Raw genomic sequence first — 25,786 nt, 5'->3', positions numbered from 1 at the left:
AGAGGCAATGGATAATCTGCTATCTGACAGATTTGGATCAAATTTCACTCCCCCTTTCCTCACTGGTTGTCACCCAAAGTATACACGCAAACATTACTCAGCATATTTTCTCAAGAAAGCAGATCTTTTGTGCACTTTTCTAGGGCTAAAAGCATGGCATCAGTGAGAGCGGACAACATCCCATGTTGTCTTATCAATAAATTAAAACATGACCTAGCTGACAGAGTTGGACTTAACACAGTCTCCAGACAGGCTATCTTCCAGCAGAATGGTAGACAGCAACAGTCATCTGTCTGTAGCCTCCAAACAGGCTTCATGTCTAATGAATGGAAAAAAGGCAACAGCCGTCCCTCTGCACAAAGGATGGACATCTACAGACCCTGGAAACTACAGACCTATAATTCTCACTTGTCTTATATGTAAAGCCATGGAAAGAATTGTCATGGAGATTATCAATAAAGATATAGTAAACCTCCAGACACTGGACCCAACCCAGTTTGATTTTGTCAAGGGCAGATCGTGCTTACTCAGCCTGGTGGACTTCTTTGAGAAGGTCACCAAAGCAATGGATGAGGGCAAAATGGTTCACACTGCCTACCTTGACCTGGCCAAGGCATTTGACAGAGTACCCCACTTGGGCATTGTTGACATACTCAAGAGGTTAGGTACAAACCTGCATGTCACTTGGTGGATAGCCAACTGGCTCACAGACAGGGCCCAGGAAATTAGAACTGGGGAGTCCACTTCTACAAAGATGCCAGTCACAAATGGAGTCCCTCAGGGATCAGTCCTTCGATCGCTCCTGTTTGGCATTTACTTCTCAGAACTCAAGGCCAATGTCAGTGGTCTCTGACTAAATTTGCAGACGATTGCATATTAGGAGCTGTCATTAAGTCTCACACTGACACAAATGTTCTCCAGAGGGGCTGACACAGACAAACAACTGGTGTCAGAGTCATGGAGTAAAACTAAATGCCAAGAAATGCATAATAGTATCCTTTGGGAAGTCATCCATCCCTGGTAACTATCACATTGAGTACACACCCCTTAGGTTTGATCCAGTAGTCAGGGACTTAAGGACACACATAAGTAATCTAGCCTTTGATCATCATGTGTCTACAGTGGTGAGGAAATCATTCTATGTTGCGCAACTTATAAAGAAAGGTATGGCATCCAAGTCCAAGGAAGTCATTGTTCCACTGTATTCGGCATTCAACAGACCTATCATTGAGTACAATGCCCCCTTTGGTATGTACCCAACCAGGCATATCCAACAACTGGAATTTCCACAGAGGTTCCTCACTAAATGAAAATAGAGAGTAAGTAATATGTCCTATACAGACCGCCTCAAGGCCCTATCCCTGTATTATGTCTCCTATAGGCTTTTGAGGGGAGATCTATGCCTGGCAAACAGGGCATTATTAGACCCCACTCTGATGGAAGTCCTGCATATCCACAAAACAAACAGCACCAGAATTACCCATTCTAAGACTTAAACCTTGCTTGTGATATAAATAAGACCTGCTGGAGAGATAGGTGTGTATCCAAGAGACTATCCTGTCTATGGAACAGGCTCTCCATCACTGTGAAGCAGAGTTCCTCCCTAATCCAATTCAAGTGCAACTTGGATAATTGGATGGGAAACCATAAATTCATGCCTAGTTTGCCACCTATGTCTCTGATGCAAACAGGTAACCTGTAAATGATTTATCTCCCAAGCCCATGCTTACTCTTATCAAGGGTACCAGAACTTGTCAGAGATTTGGGATGCATGGCTTGGCTTAAAAAAGCCCTTGTGACCATTACATTAGCCTAGTAAACACATATGAACCTATGAACAAAGGGGGAGCATCGCTAGACACAAAGAAGTTAGACCCATAAGCCTGGCTAGCCTCATCTGTAAGGCAATGGATAGAATAATCACGGACCTTATCAACAGCAATATAGGTAATCTGCCGACTATGTAACAAACCCATTTTTGATTCATTAAGGCTATATCATGTCTGTTGAATCTGGATGACTTCTTTCAGAAGGTCATCAAGACCATGGATGAGGGAAAGAATGTGCATCCCATGTAACCTGACCTGTCCACGACTTTTGCCACATTTCCAGACTTGGGTATTACAGAGAAATTGTTTCAACTGGATATAAACCCCTACAGCACCAAGTGAGTAACCCATTAGCTCACCAACAGCACACATACTGTCATAGTGTGTGAATTCACCTCAAGCTAAAGGCCAGTAAGCAGTGCAGTAACACAGAGGTCTGTATTAGGCCCTTTCATGTTTGGTATTTAATTCACAGACGTCAAGGCAAACTTAGACAGCCTTTGTCCAACCAGTTTTGTGGATAAGTACAAATGGTGAGCAATCTTTGAATCCAGTAATGGTATTAATATACTACAGAAAGTATTAATGCACACAAATGATTGGTGCCAGTGCCAAGGAGACACACTAAGTGTCCAAAAAAGCATAATTATTCTCTTTTGTAAAGCAAACACCCAAGCTAATTACAATATAGACAGCACACCCAAATGAGTAGATCCAGTGGTACATGTTCTGGGTACTCAGGTAGATAATAATTGAAAGTTTGATCAGCATGTGTCCATGTGGTGACAAATCCCTTCTATGTGGCACAACTCACAAGTATGGGTGTGTCATCCAGATCAAAGAACAATATAATTCCATTGTATTTGGCCATCATCACAACAATAATTGAAAATAATGCACCATTTGACATTTAACTCACCACACATTTGCAGCAGCTGGAGCAACACCAGAGATTTTGCACAAGGAAGTTACAGAGTGTAAAATACAAGTCCTATGTGGAAAGACTGAAATCCATATCACTGTATTATGTTCCCTACAGAGTAGTAAGAGCCAATTTGTGTCTGAGTCTACACTTCAACCCCCAAAGTAAATGTTACACATTAGTAAATCACACTGCATGATGTTCAGTCATTCCAAGGATGTTAACCTAGGATCTGACATAATAAATAATGTTTGAGAAATAGAAAGTTCTCTCAGACACTACCCATTCTCTGTATCAAGCTTCCCCTTTCACATAAAGCAAAGATTTTACCCGACCCTATTCAAGTGAAACCTACATCATTGGATGGTTAATGGTAATTGTACTCATGGTGTTGTGCCCATGTCCCTCATGGATAGAGTCAGTTGGCCTTAGATAACATAACATAGGTTTATAACGGGTCTACTTTAAGCTCTCAAAAGCAGTAAAACCCAAATCCGAATTGCGCGACATGGAAAGAGCGAACCTCAAATACTTCGAATGAATGAAACCGCGAAATGGGAAATATCGAAATTGCATAGTTGACCCATCTACGGTATAGCTCTGTAAGGTAAGTGTGTGATACTTATGGACCTTAGAGTTAGGCAGGGGTTAAGGTAAGTGCACAGGTAGGTAGTGTATGTAAGGTTTTGTCTAGGTAATGTATGTAAGGTTTAGTGAAGGGTTTTGTTAAGTGTATGTGTGTGGAATATTTAGTTTGCTTGGGTATAGCTCCGTAGGGGAAGTGTGCAGTAGTTACAGACCTTAGGGTTAGGGAGGGGTTAAGGATAGTGCATAGACAGTTGTGTATGTGGGGTTAGTGTAGGGTTAGCAGTAGAATTTTGGTGCTTTAATTTAGGGTTAGAAGTAGGGATTTGGTTAGTGTATCTATGTGTTTTTTTTTATTGTGTTTGGGTAGGTAGTGTGTTGCGGGTGGTGGATTGGCCGACTATGACGGTTCGAGGTTTACATTTTCGTGCTTTAGTACGTTCGACATATCCGCGGTTCAATCTTTATGTATCGCACGATTTGGATTCGGGTTTTTCATGTTTTGAGGGTATAAAGTAGACCCACTTATAACTCTGTGAAGTTTGTTCAAATAACTATTTAAAATTGCTTAACATAGACTTATGACTTTGTGAAGTTTGTTTGCATACTGTAGCTATTTAAAATTGTGAAACTTATGGCTAGGCTGTTATGTCATCTTAGAACATTAGTCTGGTACTCTGCTATGAACCTATGAACCTATGAAGTCCAATTGCATCCTAGCTACAGCATCACAGATGTAATAGTACATCACATCAATATTGCCACTTGATAGTTTGCATGAACACATATGCATGCATGTCAGGAGTTCATGCCAGGATAAACTTTTTACTGGTAATGTCAGGGGACAATGATCATGTAGCTCATGTCTTGAGGTTTGACATGTGCTGATAGAGTGTGCTCCATGCAGTGTTTAGTATTTGAACAAAATATCACAGTGACAGCTTCCTCAATCATTGATGATAGACTTTGCATTGCTCTAGCTTCTGTGAACATGGGCATAGTTGATGCATTACCATCAATCTCACATACGTCTATACCATTCATTATAGCACACCAGTTGTTAATTCACATGTCAATAGCAGATGTTTCAGATGATATCCATTGCTATTACATATTGACAGATAGATGCAATACACAGCTGTGTGTATGGTATCCACTCATAATAGTGTGTTGTTTGTAAGTGTTGTTACCCTTATGGCTGATACTTATGTCAGCCAGGGATACTCTTGTCAAGTGCATTACATTTGGCACAGTGATCTTGCACACATGTTGTTGCCCATACAAAACAATTCTTTAGTATGTATACCTACTAGGAATTGACAGTGCAAACTTCCCTTCAAGATGTTGCACAAAATTCATGTGTGATACATTTTTCTGTGCTGCATCCAGTGAATACAGAAATTATTGATAACATTGATAGTATGTGTCTGATCCCTGCATGTGTGGCATTGACAACATTGATGGCATGGATCTGATCCTTGCATATGTGGCTTGTGTCTTACATGTCACAAACCTCTCAAATGGCCAAGATTGCCCTGACGTCACCTTCAGGTTTAACACTGCCCCACTTAACCCCTTCAAAGACAAATTAGTTTTGAAAAATGGGTGGTGCATTTCCCTTACAGAATACTGGCAATCATTACAGCTGTATACATCTGTTCCTGCAGAACATGTATAATAACTTAAACTCACATAATCTGGCAACATTGCATATTAATGTTACAATTTTAAAATTATTTCTGATTGTGTCTGCTTCTGTCAGCAGTTGTCCATGAGTCTGTTCTATGTCTCCATGATTGGTTTTGAGATATGCTGGCATTTCAGTCATATTCAAGCAAGTCATTTTGCAGACTTTCACAACATATACATATACTCTATTGTATATAGTGTCCTTGCTAAATGTCCTCCCCAGTGAGCATGTCAGTGATGTTTATATCACAATCATTCATCTCCATTGGCATGTAACTTTGTTTAGCAGTCACATACATACTATCATGTGGGATGATATGCATACATTCACACAGAAGGTATAAACAGCAATATGTACTGTGCTGTCTACATATGTGCTTAATGTTACACTACAGCCTTGCCTTGGAAGTGTACATACATTGACATATACTGTCTTGGGTACATTGCCATATTTTACATGCCCTCTTCCTCACTCTTCATTCCTGTCATTCATGTCCATTGCCATTTTAATCAGCACACTTTCCCTGCCTAGTGTATTTATGTTTCTTTGTATTTTCCCTTGCTGTTCACCCTGCCATCTATTATTTCAGGCTGCAGATACTTTTTGTAGTTACATTGCAATGATTACATTTTTATAATGTGTTAATACTGCAGTTATTGGAGTATTTACACCACCGGCAGTCATTGTCTGTCCGCACAATCCCAAAGAGTAAGTTAGCTTGTTGCAAACTTGTATGCATGTTCTTCTGCGTTCATGCTGCTCTGTACAGTTTCCTGGCTGGCAACACTGTTGCTGACCATGAAACATTGCTTGTACTCATGTTAGCATGATGCACATAACATGCAATTAGTGCTGCTGCTCATCATACAAACATGTAATCAGTATGTAGTCTCCACGTGAAACCTATACAGAGTTTATTGAATCCATGGGATAGTGTGATTAAGGGGGAGTTCATTTGACTATCCAAACCAGTATCTGTGGATGACATCTTTCAAGGAAGAGAGCGTTTAGATATGTCATGTGTCTTTTGCTGCAAACTGCTCCAATGACCTCATTAAAAGTATCAAACAGGAGGTAAAGAGAAGTAGGATATGTACATTTCAGCCTATACTGTGGGTTAATTGTGTAGTGCCTAACAATGTCATCAAGGACGCAATCAATTATATTAAACCTATGGTTATGTGAGCGCTATCAAAGAAATAAAGAAGTCTACTTCAAATAGTCTTTGAGTGAAAGTATATACATGGAAAATAATAATAGCTCTAAGGTAGAACTCTGTGTCACCCTGCAAGGTCGATGTAGGGAATAAGAGAGGTGGAATGCACTACTGACAAAACCTGCTAAGTATGCATACTGATAATAGGATCAAATCACTGATGGACAGTACCCCAGAAGCTAGTGTAAAGGATCGAGCGATCTAACAGAAGTTTTTGTTCCATCATGTCCAATGCAGAAAAAAAGAAATAAAAGGATCAATGTTGAATAACATAATGGATCTCTCGCAACAACAGAAATTCATGTGATATAATAGGATATAGTAATGTGCAACTAAATTAATAACAGATAAAGTCTTACCACAAAAACACAGGGCAGGAAGGGAAACGAAGGGAAGAAATTAAATGCCATCATGGAAATATAGAATAGGGAAAACTGCAAAGCAATTAAGACAAGAAAAAAATGCTGTTAGAAGAGTACAAAAGAGGGAAGAGATCAACAAAAATACTTAGAAAGATAAACATGATAGAAACAATGTACAGGATCAGAACAGCTCAGAACCTATTGTATACCACTGCAAATAATAAACTAAAGATATCAGCACAGGTAGAAAAACGTAGAAGATATGCAATTAAATAAAAAGGAAAAGTACAAAATAAGTAATTCATTGATGATGCAAAAAGGTTTTATAGAGAATTGGGAAACAAGGCAAAAGGAATAGAAACCACCAAAAAAAAAAGAAGAGCTAGACACATTTTGGAGAAACAAATAGCATAGCAAAGATGCTGAATGTATACAGGAAGTAAAAGAAAGAGTAAAAAGTTCAAATATAGAGAATATGACATGGGATGAAGTAACGGCCATTGAAAGTGAAATAAAATTAAGAAAAGCTCCTAACATGAAAACCCGAGGCTCAGATTTAGTACCTAACTTATTTTATTTCTATATTTTATTTATTTTACATTTGTTAACCGGGAAAGTTTGATTGGACACATGTCCATTTTCAGGGGAGGGCCAGGGAGAAAAGCTCCAGATTACTACATACATACAGCAATTAGTAAATATTAACAAGCATAATCAGTGAATATTCAATTATAACATAGTAATCAGCACAATATTATACAACTTTTCAGAAGAAATTACATAGAACATAATAGCGTGCAATACATTGTAACAGCAACATTAATTCCTAAGTGTATTTTTCATGGGACTATTTAAGACATCACATCAAGCAGATAAAACACTCATATCAGCAGTTTTGTTAGGATCCATGCAATGATGCACTCCTAGTTTTATAGAAATCAAACCTAGCAGAAGAATCAGTCATATCAGTAATATCAATATGATACATAATAGAATGGACTCATAATGTGAGGGTGTGAGGTTGTAGATGGAGAAAACATTGTTAAGTGATTACCCTGGGGAGGCATAGGAGCATAACCAGTTATTCATAAAGTGTGTTTTGAGGAGTTTTTTAAATTGTTTAGTGGAGCTAATGGAAGTTAGGTGGGTAGGCAGGGAATTCCAGGCTTTAGAAATAGAGTAATTTCTGGCTAAAAGTATTAAAATCTGTGCACAATGAATTAGTCCTGAGAAAGAACTTTTTATTTGTGTACCCTGAACATACACCAGCCTGGTTAGCAACAGAAAAAATTATACCCTCCTTAAAAGTGAACCTGCAAGATATCCTAAAGATTTGGACCAATAACTTGCTTTCCAGTGATGTATAAATTACACTAGAACTGATGGTAACATAGTTTATAGTCATTTAGAAGAAAACTCAATCATGGCACTAGAACAAAAGGGTAACAAAAAAAGCCATATGGGATAAAGGATCATTGTTATTAAATAAATTCATAATGAAGAATTATAAAAAGGGGAAGAATCTAAGTATGGCATGGATAGACAACAAAAAAGCATTTGACAGTATCCCAAATTCATAGATAAAGGAGTGCTTACAAATGACAATTTTATATCATCTGAGAAAGTTTTGACTACTTGCAGTTGCACTTTCAGTTCATCAGCTGATGAACTATACAGTTTTAAATCTTCCATAAAAAGAAGATGAAAAGTCTTTACACCTTGTTGTTTTCTGGGAGTCAAATTGTAACCATAACCTATTATGTTAAGTAGACAGTTTAATGGGTTAAGAACAAGACAAAAGAGCCAGAGTGATAAAGTGTTACCTTGGAATATCTCCCTTTGAATTTTTATCACTGGGATAATAATCTGTCATTTATCATGACGTAGCTGCTAAGTGGCTTGTCACTATTTCATTGATCAATTACATTGCAGTGACCATGAAACAGTGGCAAACCACTTTGTAGCTAAGCCATGATAAAGATAAATTATTTTCCCAGGGATAAAAATTCAAAGGTTGATATTAGCGGACTATGTACATGTTGGGTTACAAAGTTCATTGAACATCTGGAGAAACAGACAATGTAGTTTTATAAAAAAGAATAAGAAACTGTCACACACCTTGGTTCTGGGTATGATGCACTCAAGGCAGAAGTCCTATACACTGAAAGGCACAATAATGTGGTAAGATTGTTGAACTGTGCATTTTATAAAACACTGCCACATAAAGTAGCTAAAAGCACTGGAAACATGAACCATAACACATTATAGAAAATGATAAAGTGTACATCAATCAGAATCATCCATTACCAACAATTCAAAAACTATATGCAAGAAAAACAGATATAGTGGTCCATGAAAAGAAGATAAAAGTAGCATTGATCACTGAAACTGTTACATCTAGAGATTGCAGTCTCCCACAAACAGAGATACAAAGTCGTAAAATACCAAGATTTGCAGGCAGAAATTAAAGAAATGTGGAAGAAAAATACCTAGATGGTTCTAGAAGTAGTAGGAGCAATTGATTGAATAAAAAATAATTTACAGCTGTATTTAGATATGCTATCATTTCAAGAAACTCCTTATGAATTGTAGAAGTTATCAGTTCTGGGCACATTGCAGGTGCTGTGAAGAACACTTTTGGCTAACATCAAAAATTGAAACAATACTGATTTCATAAAGTTTAATTATAAGTTGACTTAAGAAAGGAGTCCATTCCCATCATGGTATTAGAAACTCAAATGATTTGAAACATTTATTTATTTATTTATTTTATTTATTGCATTTGTTAACCAGGAAAGTCCACTGGGCCTAGAGGAGTCCATTTTCAGTGAAGGCCCAGGAAGAAAAGCTCCTCATTAACTGCATACAAAATTAAAAGATAATAAAATACATAGGTCAGTTTTGAACGAATATCACATCCAAAATGGTCACTCAATACAGTTAAATTAAGTTTTGAACAGTGATAACATTTCAGTAGCTACATTAGATGATCACCAAATACATGCAAATGCTCACTAAATACATGCAAGAGTGAAAATTGTTGAATACATAGAATGAAGTATTTAGAGCAGGACTTACACATGTAAAGAATTAATTGCACAAACAGTAATAATGCCTAGCAGTCAAATAATATTATGGAAGTAAATATACTATGTATTATGACAGGGGTCAGGTTTTGAGGTTGTCAGTACGAGAGCAGGTGCATATCCAATGTGAAGAGAGATGATGTTTAATGGATTTTTTAAAAGCTAAGGGGTTAGAGATGACCCTGAGTGAAGGAGGAAGACTATTCCATAGCTTGGAGACAGTAAAAGAATACATTTGTCTGGCTGCTAGCTTAGGTTTGTCAATGCTTAGAAGCATTTTGTTTTCTGATCTAAGGTGATGATTGGGGTGGTACATGGTTAGGATATGAGAGAGGGATGGGCAGGCTGCTTGGTAGCAGATTTGGGGCAATAGTTTGTTGTAAGTATGTGAGGTGATGGGGGAATTCAAGCCAGTTTCGTTGATGTAGAGCAGAACAATGGTGGGTGGAGAATTTAGCATTTGAAGCAAATTTGGCAACTTTGTTGTAGCATGAGTCGAGTTTAGTTTTCAGAGATGACTGAATATTGGTGAGGGTGGGGGTGCCATATAATATAGTTGGAAGCAGAAATGATGGGGCAAGAGCCCTTTTAGCAGAAAGGCTGAGAAAGCTGTTGTGCCTATAGAGGGATCCTAGTTTTTGAAGGGGTTTTTTGATGTTATTATAAATATGAAGGTCGAAGGCTAAGTTATCGTCGATGGTGATACCAAGCAATTTAGTACTAGGAACGACTTCAATAACAGTATTATTTTGGGAATGAATAGAGAGTTCAGACTTAATGACTGGGCTGGATTTTTTTTGGGGTGAATATTAAAAGTTTGGCTTTGTTCAGACTGAGAGAGAGATGGTTCTGTGACATCCAGGTTTGGGTTAGTTGCTGTAGCACAGAGGCAGATTTAGAAGAGCAGATAATAGTGGAACTGTCTGTGTACTGGACAATGGTAGAATGGGTCAGAGTAGTATGGAAGTCATTGATGAATATACTGAATAGAAGGGGACCCAATATAGAGCCTTGGGGTACACCTGTATTGATATTAGTGAAAGGGGAGGAGCAGTGCTGCCAAATAGTAGATTGTTGCCTATTGCTGATATATGAAACCAGTGTAGAGTGGTGGAGATAGTCCAAGGTAAGCAGAAGAGAGTGGGAGATAGTATGGAATGCTTTTGATAGATCAAGAAAGAGTGCAGAAAATATAGAACCAGCATCCTGAGCTTGGTTTACTGTATCTAGGAAGGAAATAAGGACAGTATTGGTTCTGTGTTCTGGCCTAAAGCCATGTTGAGTGGGGGAAAGGAGGTTGTATTCAACCAGGTGACTGAGGAGCTGAGTGTGAATACATTTATCCAATATTTTTGAGATGGGGAAAGAATGGCAATAGTTCAGAAGTTACAGATATCAGAGTTGTTTCCGCCTTTATGAAAAGGGAGAACATATGCCTTTTTCCAGATATTAGGTATACATGGTTCCTGAGTGGACCTATTGATGAGAATGCTCATGGGGTATGCTGTAGAGGAGGCTGATAGTTGTAAGAATTATGTGGGTAGTTTATATGGGGCATTGGTGCAAAGTTTTAGTTTATAAAAAAGCTTTTGTATGGTTGAGATGGGTACAGGAGAGAGTGAGAAAGCGGGTATTGTAGAAGCTGGGTTATGCTGTAGTGTAGGATTCAGTGGGTCTGTTGTGATGGGTGAGAAGGTGGTAGTACGTTTAGCAATGGTATCAATGAAATAAGAGTTAAAGAGTGAGGCTAACTGAGAGAGAGTTTTTTTCTGGGTCTCGACAAGCATTATGATTGGTTTCAGTATGAAATAGGGAGTTGATTGCTCTCCAAAATTTTGAGGGGGTTTTGTTTGTTTTGATTTTGGAGGGTTTGGAAGTAATCTTTTTTGTTTTTGAGAACTAATCATTTGGCTTGATTGTGAAGTTGTTTATAGATCGATTTAGAAACCTGGCCCAGCTCAACGGTATTAGAAACCCAATTCTGACAGTGACAAATGTCTGCCTATGTCTCTTGTTTATTTCAAACCCCATTCAAGCTGTAATAACACTAGCAGGATGGTGGAACAAAAACAAAAATATCAAAGGGCAATTAAAGATTCCCTACTTTATAAAAAATCTTGACATGGAAACAATTAACAAAGACAAAAAATGAGTACAGCAATAAAATTATGAAGAACTGTTAGAATATAAGAAATAGTGAACAGATCAGATTAATACAATGTATAACATAGGTTCATATGTGTGTACTAGGCCCTGGAGCCTTTCCAAGCCTAGCCCATAGAAGTGCCCTGGCATCGTGCTGCCCAACATTCGTTCCCAGTGCCTCAATCAGTTAGAGCCACTGGAGTGATCCCCAGGGCGAACTTTCTATTTCCCATCCACTCATCAAGATTTCTCTTGAAGAGGGCCAGTGAGGTGCTCTGCTTGACATGTATGGGAAGTCTATTCCAGAGCATGGGCAGTCTCTGGGTTATAAACCTGTCCCTCCAGCATGTTTTGTTGATTGTGGTAATGAGGTTGAGGTCTCCGGAGCATGTGGTGCAGAGGGATTGGGATTTCTTTAGCTGTAGCATTTCTAACAGAGCTGGGTCAGACATGGGTTTGTAAGTCAAGCAGAGATCACCTCTTAGTAGATGATGAGACATAGAATAGTTGGAGTTTTTTTGAGTCTGTCCATGTAGAACATGTGTTTAAGGCCTAGGATCCTCTCTGTGAGGTACTTTTGTGACCTTTACAGCTGTTTCAGGTGTCTAGTGAGGTACATGCCAAATGCCAAATAGGACATTATACTCTATGGTTGGTCTAATGAGAGAAGCGTAGAGAGAAATGATGACCTCTTTCTTCCTGGTTGCAAAACCCTTGGTAATGAGATGTGCCAAATAGAAGGACTTTCTGACCACAGTGGCAGTGTGGTGGTTGAAGGAGAGGTTGCTGTCAACCTGTGTCCCCAGATCTCTTATAATGCCTTCAGTGTTCAGTGGGCTCCCATCGATATGGTAATTAGTGGGAACTGAGTTTTTCCCAAAGGGTATGATGACGCATTTTTAGGCATTAAGCTTAAGGCCATGGTTTCAACACCAGTCGCTGGTCTAACTGAGGCCTTTCTGTAGGATGTCTCCATCACTTGGGGAGTTAATAATGGCTCCCAGCTTGCAGCCATCTGTGAACTTGGTCATCCAGAGTCCCGCCATGTTGGCCTGAACTTCTGAGAAGTATATGGCAAACAAGAGAGGATCCAGGGCCAATCCCTCTGGGACTCCACTCGTGAGTGGTTGGCAATCTGACATGGAGTCCATTGCCATCACACTGTGGGTTCTATCTGTGAGCCAGTTTTCAGCCTACTTAATGATATAGGGGTTGATGCCTAGTTTAGTCAGTTTATCAATAGTCCTGAGTGAGGAATGGTATCAAAGGCCTTGGCCAGATTGAGGTAGGTTGTATGAACTACCTTACCTTCATCCACAGCTCTGGCGACTTACTCAAAGAAGTCAACCAGATTGAGCAAGCATGACCTACCTTTCACAAAATGAAATTGCATGTGATCAAGATAGCCTTACATATCAGACTTGTCAGGCTAATGGGGGATCATTTCCAGGATCTGTAGTCACTCCTCCTTTATGGAAGAGTGACTATAGACTCTGGAATTTATTTTAATAAATCCTAAAAATAATTAAAATCAGATATGCAGCTTGTGTGTATACCAGTGCAATTGAGGACATCTAAGCAAACTGCTGGTTATCTGGCCTCTGCAAAAATTCAGTAATAAAGATTGAATTAGATGAAAGATAGAGGTAATCCATGGTAGAAACATCAGAAAACCCTTCTTTGAAGTGGCTGATATAGCCTGGTAATGAAGAAAATCCAGGTAAATATGTCACATTTTACAGCAAATAAAATTTAAATTGCTTTGAAGATAAAAAAAAATACTGGGGCAAGGATTTAGCACCAAAGTGAAGAAAAAGTTCTAATAGATTCTGAGAGAGCAGCAAAATACTAACATTACTGTCACATCTTAGGCAAATTAATGATTAGCTGCTTTGAGCAGTAAAATAATAAAAAAAAGAAAAGTGTCTACTAGATTTCAGTGTTATGTGACTATTGGAAGAATCAGCTCAACATAATATTGAATTACAATTGCTAAAACCAATGAGTTAAATTCTGAAAGAAACTCAGGCAAGTAGACTTCAATGATTCAATAGATATCAAAGTCACTCATGGTAACTTCTACAGTCGATTAGAACCCAACATGATAACATCAGGTTGCTAGCAGCTATTTGGTATTTCAGCTAGAAAATTCAATATGTTGAGCACAGTGATAGCTGGTACAGTCCAGGAGTAATTAAGAGTTTATAGAAGACTAAGAAATTGGTGGTTTTCTAAGTCTTTAGTTTATATTATGAAAGGAAAGCTTATTTCTTTTATTCTGTGGTATTAGGGAAGACTGATTTTTTTGCAGGTTTGTATATGATCCTGGCACATAAAAGTGAATTATTGAATGCAGTTTTTCAATAATAATGGGATCAAGTCTGAATCCTGTAAAGGGGGGAGAAATAATACATATAATTCAAAAAAAATTATAGTTGCAATTTTTTTGGAGATCTGTTGAAGAGTAGGACTCTAAAGACTCTGAATAAACAGAGAGGTAAAGAAAATTAAGATTTTTTGGAAAGTTGGAAAAAACAAAAAGAAGGAAAATAATTACTGGGGAAATAAAAGACATTTGGGTAAAATTCATATATGGAAATAAAATGTTTATCAAATTCTGTGTCACAAAAATAGACATTTTAATATAGTATAGGAATACTATGTTATGGATCCCTGGTAAAGCATCCTAGATGCAGTTAAAAATTTCATAAAAGGATATAAAAATACACAGAAGTTATAGAGTGGTCAGATTTCATGTGGAGATTAACTTTAAACAACTTGCTGAACAAAGCTTTAATAAATTAAAAATGAGATGAAGAAAGGAAGCTAAATGTGTGTGTTTAACTGAAAAGATACTGAAACATTTATTTATAGAATGCAAGAGAGTGAAGTTTTTTTTTAAATAAGGCAAATGAAGAATGGAAATAAGAAACGTTTGAAAAAGGTGATATGGAAAAGATTCTATTTGAAAACTTGTAAACGTGTATCTAGACAGGGGGTTGACAGAACTGAAAAGAAGTGTCTTATTTATGACTTACTTGAAAAGAGAGATGAGGAAATTTACATAATAAAATGCAGGACATGAAAGAAGCATTTAAAAGATAGCTTTGTGACAAAAAAAGAGTAGATATTGAGGGAATTAAGATGAACCATACGCACATAGATTGAGACCTTAATATTTTGTAAATAATTTGTATATTATTTTCATTAAAAAAAGAAAAAGCTGTGCTTTTTTGATAACTATTATGGGATATTTAAGCAATAACCCACATCTGGGTGTGGGTAATGCTAGATTTACCCATGGTTGGTGTGGTTTGGTTACAAGGGCTTCACCCTCCTGACTAAACAAAGACAACCGTGGGTAAATCTAGCATCACCCACACCCAGGCATGGGTTATTGCTATTATACAATGACATTATTTAAGAAAAAAAATACTTACTTTTCTTAAATAATCCCTTTGTATAATACCTGCATGGTGCCCTTCCATGGTTTTCTGATGTACTGCACATGTGTATGCTTACGCGGGTTTATATCATAAGATTGAAACATTATAATATCGAATACAATAACATCGATTTATTAACCTCGAAATCTTAAAACTCCAAAAGCTGAGAACAGCGATTTTTTTTTCCCTGGGGAAAAAAATCACTGTTCCAGCACAAAACACAAAACAGAAACACTACAAACTATTTCTGATACGGGGGGGGGTTCACCCCCCCACACCTCCCCTACTTAAATATATCAACTCTGAGATCGCACCACAGTGGAGGAAATAGCAAAACCATGGAAATGACCCACCAAATTCTTTCCTTGGGAAAGAAGTTGATGTTCCGCAGCTTCACTGTTGTCAGTCTTCGAGGTTTTGGGTTGGATATTATAACATTCGAAGTTTTGCAACTTCGATGTTATGATATAGACCCACTTACTCAGTACATCAGAGCTGTGTAGAGGAAGCAATGGAGAAAGGTAGATCTCCGTTGCTTTTTTTTTAAGATATCTCGCTATGTTAAACGTACAACAGAGCGAGATTACAGCAATGGAGATCTTCCGTTCTCTGTTGCTACCTAACACAAACAAAAAAAAAAAAATCAGGACTTATACTAATGGAAAAAGTCCAGGCGGCCGGACCTTTTTCCATTAGTATATGTCGGATTTACAATGTGCACGCTGGTTGAGCTGGCCAATCAGCATGCACATTTTGGAATACTAATTGGCAGTCATTGTATAATATGGGATTTTTACATCTACTTGAGCTGCAACTAAATTAGGCAGCTAGGGCTTCGGTTTCCTATCTCATCACATGCATGATGCACTGAGGACTGCAGCACCCCTCCCACATGCACATCTGTACTGCATTGTAAGTATTAGGAAATTGGGAACTGAACCCATAGTTTTCTAATCTTCAAGCATCAAAATTGAATTTACTAAATGTTTGGCCAGTGACACTGTCTCAACCTTGTGTTTCATCTGCACATTCAACATGGAATTAGGAAAAAAAGCTTATTTGAATTACTGATACTAATTTTTTGAACTTTGTGCCCATGAATTCATTATCAAGTGTGTGCATGTTTTACCAAAGGCTACATGATAGTCAATTCTTGCATGACAATCAGCAATGCTCACTGAATATGCAAGACAGTATACAACCCTACAGCATCTGGTCATGACCAGAACACAAGCTAGCAACTGCAATAAGGTGCAACAGGCCACAAGCACAGAATACAAACACTGGGTGGTAAATAAGCAAATCCTCAATAAACAAATACATGTGCCACAATACTAGCAAGGGCAACTTGGGATATATAAATAAAGGCATAATGCACCTATCACGGAAATGGTTGTCTATAACTAAATTCATGTATAATCCCCCTTATCATAATTCAGGAGAACTTCAATTACTTTAAAATTGAAATGTTGACAAAAGGAGAAGAGTGTGAATTTATCACATATATTTCAATGTGAAAAGATGGCCACTCATGTAATTCTTGTTATTTGCCACTGTTAAGTATAATTCAACCATCTTTTCCACAATATCATCATATTTTATAAAGGATTAAGAGGAACATAGCTGCAATGTAAGAAATGAAAAAAGTTCAAATAATAGGGCAGTTGGTGTTGTCTTGTATATTGTGAAATTAAACAAAGGCAGCAAGTTATATAGAAATGAAGTAACATTTTAACATGTAGGTTAAACAAATGAACCTTTTCCTTGCCTCTTATGTATTTAAAACAACAAAAAATGAAAGTGTAATTGTAAATTAGGTATATAGAAAAAAAACGGCGAAATAGTGAGAAGATGAATGAACACCTGCACAATCCTTCCCATACAAGTAGTCATTGTTGAAACAGTCAGTTGTGGGAGCAACCTGCTTGTTATGAATGGTAGGAAGAGAGACTGTTAATACATGACAACTATTTATGAAGTGTAATACAGAAGGACATGACCAAAAATAGAACTGTCACTCTGAACACCATATTAACCGAAGACTAAGCTACAATGCATAGTTGCAGATGTCCAACTATAACAACATGCACTTGAAGGGATAATGCAAGTATTGTGTTGCAATGTATATGCCTTCCATTAAAGAAAGTACAAAAGTCGCCCTTTTCCCTCAACAATTGTAAATGTTTCCAATAAGTCATATAATAAATATCATTCCTTTTAGGGAACCAAATCATGCATGTAAGCATTCTCTGACAAACTCAATAGTTACACCTCTGTGTCTGTGACTTGAACACTGCCTGAGTCTATCAACCATATGCAAATCTAATAATATGGCAGGGAACTCCCTATTTTCTCATCAAATAGAAACAAGGTGTAATTTACCTCCTCACAACATCAGAACCAACACAAACATCAACTAATTCAAAAAGATTCTTAAGAATTATCTTAATGACACCTGGCTTTGTTCCCATACTACTCCAGGCTAACTAGTTTTAATAGTTTCTAGGTTCATAGGTTCATACTAGGCTATCTGCCCTAGGGCATTTGTAAGCCTAGCCAGAGTGTGTATGGCTTTCGCCACCCATATTAAATTAATTTTGCTATGCCCTTTTTCAAGGTTAGTATACTGTGCCTCTGTCTAACAGTGACACAGAAGTGATACCCGGGGTAAACCTACGATCTCCCATCCACTTATCAAGATTCCTCTTGAAGAGAGTCAATGAGGGACTCTGCCTAACCTGGACTGGTATTTTATTCCAGAGTGAAGGGAGCCTCTGGGTTATGAATCTGTCCCTCCAGCATGTCCTATTTATTTCAGTGCTGAGGTTCAAGTCCCTCGAGCACGTAGCTCGATGGGATTTGGATTTTCTGAGGTGCAGCATGTCCATTAATTCCGGGTTGGACATGGCTTTTATCGTCAGGCACAGATCGCCTCTGAGCAGGCGGTATGCCACTGAGTAGAGCTGGAGTTTCTTTAACCGGGCAGCATACGGCATCTGTTTGAGCCCCTTGATCCTCTTGGTGAGGTACTTTTGGGGTCTTTCCAGTTGCTGCAGGTGTCTGGTAAGGTACATCCCAAAGGGGCATTGTACTCAATTATGGGCCTGATGAGGGATGAGTAAAGAGGCACGATGACCTCCCCTGATCTAGATGTGAATCCCTTCATGATTAGGTGGGCTATATAAAATGTTTTTCTAACCACTTTGGCCACGTGGTTGTCAAATGAGAGATTGCTATCAACTTGGGTCCCCAAGTCCCTAATTACTTCTTCTGTACTTAATGGATTACCACCTATGTGGTAATTTGTGAGCACTTTGTTTTTGCCAAAGGGGATGACTATACACTTTTTGGCATTTAGCTTGAGGCCATGGCTCTGGCACCAGTTGTCTGTTTCTATGAGGCCCTTTTGGAGGATGCTTGTGTCGGCTGGAGAGTCTATTATGGTGCCCAGTTTGCAGTCATCTGCAAACTTGGTCAGCCACAGTCCTTCCATGTTGGCCTGTACCTCCGAGAAATATATACCGAACAAGAGAGGTCCCAGGACTGAGCCTTGTGGGATGCCACTTGTAACTGGTTTGGAGTCTGACATGGTTCCAGCTATTCTAACCATGTGGATCCTGTCCTTGAGCCAGTGTGCAACCCATCTAGTGACATAAGGGTTTATATTTAAGCTGGTGAGCTTTATCTATAATGCCAGAGTGGGGTATTGTATCAAAGGCTTTTGCGAGGTCCAGGTAGGCTGTGTGGACCACCTTCCCCTTGTCAATGGCCTTGGTGACTGTTTCAAAGAAATCGACCAGGTTCAAGAGGCAGGATCTGCCCTTAACAAAGCCGAACTGGGTAGGATCCAGTGTCTGCAGGTCCCCAATATCTTTATTTATAAGGTCATACTTTTTCTTCTTCCCTGACCACCTCATAATCTATGCTCCCTCTCATGTCTAGATAATCTCTAACTTCATTCTTTTCTATCCAGTCCCCCCCTCTACAAACCTTTCCTCAGCTTACTTTCAGAAACTACAATGTCTACACTACAATAACGAATTATATCAGATGATTGTATAATACAAATGCTAGCTATAATAGCAGGGAATGTAATTTCTGGTGTACTGCATGTTCTGTATATTTCTTTGTACAATTCCTTGTATAAGTTTTGTATAATTTATTGTATAAGTTTTATATAATCTCTATATTTGGAGCTTTTCTCCCCATGCCTCAGCTGAAAATGGGTCTTATCCCAGTCTGACTTTCCCAGTAAACAAATGTAAATTAAGTAAAATAAATAAATAAATAAATATCTGATGTTCACACACTTAAAAGTATTACATCAGTAGTATGTTGGAATGGTTATGGCTCCCATAAAATATAGTCTGCGGCCTGTAATAACTTTGGCCCTGTTAGTGTTCACACAACTGTGAGTGTGGCATATTACCATTCTTTGGGTAAACCATTACTGTCTATCACTATTATCTGACAGACTTACATTACCAAATTCAAACCACTGCATATCTAGGACCATGCCTTAGAAAGCTGTGTATTACCTGTTTATGCTGTAGGTGACTTTAAGGTCAAGTGTCAGGAAGGACACATTTTATGATCTGACTTAAGCAATGTTTTGAATGTTAATGGATCAAAAAGCTTTAGCTATGTTACTGTTCACACAACTGTGAGTTACTCATATCGCCATTTGCTGGAAAAAATACTCCTGTCTATCAATGTTGTCTTACACATATATTGTATCAGGTTTGAACATCTGCCGATCTAAGACCGTATGCTGTATAAAGTCAGTATTAACTGCATGCACCACAGGGGAAGTCTTACCACATGTCATAGAACACATATTTAAATGGGATAACTTGATCAGTGTGTTGAAAGGCCTATGGTCGCCCTACAAGGGATGTAAAGATTTTTGGGGAATGTTGGATAAGGCAGTGTTTCATGTCACTACACTCTCTCACTCATTATGTTGAACTTGCTGGATTTAAACAGTGCCTATCTAAGTCCAGACGCTGCAGAGTATTGTATCAATCTCTAAAACAGAGAAGAAGGCTTACTACGAGTGTGAGATATAGCACATTTGAAAGAAGACCTCATCAGTAAGTTGCAAAGCCGATGTTTGGCATTAACAAAACTAAAACTGATGGGACAACCTTCTCCTGCTGCAAATTTACATAGCACATCTGTGAGTGAAGCTAGTCCTACCTAACTCTAGTGTCCATTGATACAAACGAGTCAATGCTGGATTCAAACAGCTACCTGTCATCAGCCAGGCAACAGCCAACACCATAAGAGAAGCCTGACTACAAGTGTGAGACAGAGCATGTTTGAATGGTTGATCTCATTAGTACGTTTTAAAGCAGATGTTTGGTCTAAAAGGAAATGAAATTGAAAGGACAATCCTCACATGAGGTAAGTGTTTCACCTGACTGAATGTGCACAGATAAGATCCATGGGTGAGACCAGTCTGCTTGTTTTGAACAACTACTTATCTGAGTAGATAAGTTGATAGAGTACATTGCATCAGCCACAGGAGATATTTTATTACAAGTGCCAGAAGCACATACATGTAGTGTACATCACATGATGGGATGAATAGAAATGTGACTTGAAATGCAGACAAAACAGCAATGTGTTGATCACGATTTATTACATACTGCATGTGCCTTCATTGCTTGACATTGTGGTACTCTGAATGATATCTAGGTATTTCACATTATGGTGGATTGTTCATGTATGTGATGGATGATAATCACAGATGTCAAACAGTGGAGTGACACTCAAAGTGTTTCCAAATGTTCAGGTGAAAATCTTTGTAAGCAAATCTTCATTAGTTGGTATTCCTTGGCAATCTTTCCTAAGGTTTGTACGGTATCAATGTAATTACAAAACATATATGATAAACACATGAATGTACATTACTTAATACCACTCTGAAAGCACAAGGCCAATGGCCATACACCAATGTACATAATTTGCAAGTCTAATGTGTTCAAGTGCAATACCATAATTCATATTATGCCATGACAAGACAGCACTGTAGTGAACTAATCATAGTCTGACTACAGGAAGCCATTAAAGCATACACAAGTAATGCAACCCACTGGCATTACTTTTTTTTTGTCAAAATCACTTACTGGAGTGCACCACTGACAAGTTCCTTTGCATGAATGATGACAAATTATTAGCACATGAGTAATTTTATTTTCAGTTTTTGCACTTACAGTGTGAATAAGTAGTGGTCTATGGTGCTCCATACCAAGATTCCTCAAATAAGGACACACAAACAGACAGCTCTGACTCTGAGCCATTTCATTACAGATGTGTCATGCTAATATTTTCTTTGCTATCATTTACATGTGTCATGATACTTACAGTATAGTATTCACTATGGATGAAGTACATAGTCATACTTTTACTGCCCTTTGCTGACTGTCTAACTATTGAAGGCACGCTGTATCCTTTGTGCATTTTTTTCATAAAATCATTGAATACTAAAGTCACCACATGATAACATAAATCTATGTTTCAGACTTCATATCTTTCAGAAAAAGCATGCTAATGCATTTACTTAGACAAGAACAGGGTTGCTTGATACACTCCAGCATCAATCGTCTTTAACTGACTGCCTGGATTGTAGGGTCTTGATTCTTTTTATGCACCTGGTTTCTGAGGACGTGCAATGGGGGCAATAAAGTCTGCCACTAGAAAATCATATATTAGCAAATGAAAAAGTTTTTCTAGTTGGTGTTAATAACATAACCATGACCTATTCAGGGTTAGTTTTTCTCTGGTTTTACAATATTTGTGTGTGACTATCCTATGGCCTTTCTAATTCCTCTGTTAAGGTTCATTTATTGGCCATTTCAACATGTCTGCCCCAGGTTTCTCCTTCTTCAAGGCAGTCACATTTGAAAATGTTCTTGAAAAGGGTTTTGCATAAGTAACCTCCAAGTAAACCAGTGGCCCCTCCTAGGCATCTTAATTTTGTGTTAGAGAAATTAACCCTTGCTCTAGCTGAAGTAGCTAGCTAATCTGTCTGACTTGAGGTTCTTAACATGGAAAACGGTTTTACTGATTGCTCTGACCTTTGAAAGTAGGGTATCTGAGGTGCAAGCTTTTATGTCAAGTCAGCTCTACCTCATTTTTTACAAGGACAGGGTTTCTTTGAGAAGTAATTCTTCTTTTATGCCTAAAGTGTTATACATGTTTACATTAAGCCAAACTATTCATCTCCTCATTTTCTTTCCTGAGCCTAAAAATGAGGGAGAAAGGATACTCCATACCTTGTATGTTCACAAGCAACACAGGTACTATCTTGGCAGAAGTCTTTCAGATCATTGGATCAATTGTTCATTTCTTGTGAATGTAACAAAAAATGACAACCTGTGTCAAAATAGAACATTTCCAAATGGTTGTCTAAGGCTATTACCTTTTGTTCTATTTCACCCTTTGACCACATGTCTTGTATGTATAATTGTGAAGGTTAGGAGCAGGGGTGGGATAATTGGGGAACACATAAAGGGCCAAGCAGGATACTGTTTGTATAATAACATGCATATACATTATTTCACAAGACAAACTGTTATATGCCATTATGTGAATGAAAATGTTCATCATTTTTAAGCATATGCTAGATTCGAACATCTGCCAGTCTATATTATCAGTCTATAGAGGTGAGCATTAGCTAATCAAACCGCAAAGTAAAGCAAATCTTAGGTGTTAAAACACATTTTAAGAAACAATGAAAATACAGTGCAACGGGGGAGTATGTGTGCAGCATACTTCATCACAGTACTGACAACTGAAACATCCCCATGTATTGTATATTCAAATCTCCAGCCTGTTCAACATGATATAATAACTCTCTACTCATAGTGCTATCAGTCTGTCTTTCTAAAGTGGAACCAAGCTATGCACAGTAGCAAGAGAAACAGCACACTAATGTGGCCAAAGGCAAAAACTCATCAGTTTTGGCCACAAGATGTGAACTGTCATTTACTGTCAGTTACCATCAGTGCTCAATACCAAGCATTGTGCAGATGACAAAGACAGATGAGACAGAGCAGAGGGAGAGAAAGAATTTTCTTTACTGGCCCTTCTGACCGTCTTTGTGGTGAATTATTATTTTCTTTTTCATCATATTAATTTTGACATTCTGTGCACAGAATACCAACTGAACTGGTGACAGGCTTGGCAATGCTGTTACAAGCCTCAGTCTTGTACTGAGATATGGTATAGTCCTGCTGCAAAAGCCTATGAATGTAGTGCTTTACAAGAAGTCCAACAAGGGTCTTTGACTCCTCCTGACACCACATTTAGGCCCTAAATGGAGCATCACTCTCATCATTCCCTGTCATATCTTCTCAAGGATATCAGGCAAAATATCAAGGAATTTACCCTCAATTCAGATCTCACATGTATCACCCTGTGCACAATGACAGGCATCCCTGACAACTGCACGTTTCTGTGACAGAGAAGACATGAATGGACTGGTTATGAATATGGGTATGAATTCTTTGAAGTACACTTCAAGTGTGAATATGGCAATGAGACTTAGCCATGTGTGCTCAGTTTATGAACAAATGTTCCACAGTAAATTCATCAAATGTTTTTAATGATGAGATCTGAGTTACATTCTAAATGATATACTGGTACCACTGACCATGTTCTCTGGTATGGTGGGTGCTAATCATATATAAACTCTTGTAACAAACAAATATGGCATGACACTGGCAATTATGTTGGTGTCATTCAGTGTTGTTATTAGATACATTTATGCTAAGTAGGATATAATGCCTTGGTAGGGCATACATTTTACAAACTGTGTCCAATAGCAGCAAGGAAGTGAATCCATAACAAAAAAGAAAGCTGTGCTGTTGTATTCTGTATATAAACTGTGAATGCTAGAAGTGATGTAACATTTTCAGAGTATTATTCAAAATATAACAATTTCAGCATGGCAGGATCTAATTCTGATAAAACTTTAAGTGCTGGACTTGAGTTGTTACTTTATTGGACTTATATTTTGAGGCAGTTTTTACTCCTGTCAAACAGTTTTCTTTGCTTTTATTTGAGTGTTCTCAGTAACACTTACGGGGAAGGGGGCACGCATACTATACATAACATACTGTTCTACACAACATACAGCAGTAAAGTATGAACTTGGGTTAATGACAAATCCTGTCCCACTGCAGCCATGTTCATAAATATGTTGAAATGTATGTTGCTCACCTCTTAATGATTTGCACCTAATGATGCTAATTGCGATGAGTCACACTTTATCCCAATAAATATTGGTAACATCATACATAAGCAGGTGCACTTTAAATTAACAATGATTAGTGTTATGCTTCACATACATTGCATTCATTAGACAGGTGGGTTCAAGTTTCATTTTGCAACTTACAAGTTGTACTTCATGTTTAATTACTAATAAAAGTAACTAAGAAAACTTTATTCTGACCCCATCATTAAAACGATCTGTAGTCTGAATTCATAACTGGCATTACGTGTGTTGTTGCTCAGAACTTACTGCATTAATACATTGAGACAAAGTGAAAGTTATACAGCAGGTATATTTTCTGGACTAAGTACTGCCCTGAGTACTAACTGAAGTGCATAGGTGTCAGTCTAATTTGCACTACTGATGGTTACATATTTGTGCATGCAAAATAAATTTTTGAAGTTTCATGCCAGGAAGAGAGCTTTCATTCAGTGATAGTCACAACTTGTAATCACTGACGTGCAATTCCAAGTATCATGAAAAAAAAACTGAAAAAAAATGAATTAGTGTGATGACTTATCAAGTCTGTGGTCTTATGCCATTAAAGTACTGACATCAATGATCCCTGCATTCACACAAATATCACCCTCTCTAGATTTTATTGCCATGAAACATTGACCAGATTAACAGAGTTTACCACATCAACACTGACATTATGAGGTAGAGTAAATAGAACACATCTACTAAGATGTGTAATTCTAATATATTACATTTATGTAGCACTATACTGATGTTCTCAAATTTGTCCTTTGTCCTTTCACAGTAGAAGTTATGCTGAATGTGATACTTGCAGACATTATGCTAGTGTATTGTTTCTCATTACAAACAAATGTCTTCAAGACAAGATTGTGTTCTTCCCTTTATTTTGTGAGCATAATGCTCTTTTGATGTGTTTGTAGCATGATTGTATTACATTTTGCACTGATTTTGATGTTTTCTGTTTGTATGTTTACATTGTATATACTTGATCCAGCTTACAGAAACTTTTACTCAGAGGCACACTTATCTTCTAGCAATATTTTAGTAAAGATGGTATTAAAGTTATCTTCTGAGTCAGCAAATGCAATAAAAAAACTTTGCAGTAAACCTTTTTTCTCAGCACACCCTGTGTAAGTAGTAAAAATAGTGAATAGAAGGAATGTTAAAGACTTAATTAGATGTGAAATACTGCTTGTGTGGCACACTTGCAAGGCATCAGCTAGCTGCTGTTCTGAATATTCTTTCT

Source organism: Protopterus annectens, chromosome 4.part0 (assembly GCF_019279795.1).
Source record: "Protopterus annectens isolate FY-2018-M chromosome 4.part0, PAN1.0, whole genome shotgun sequence".
Classification (NCBI taxonomy): Eukaryota; Metazoa; Chordata; order Ceratodontiformes; family Protopteridae; genus Protopterus; species Protopterus annectens.
Note: the sequence above shows the minus strand (reverse complement) of the source record.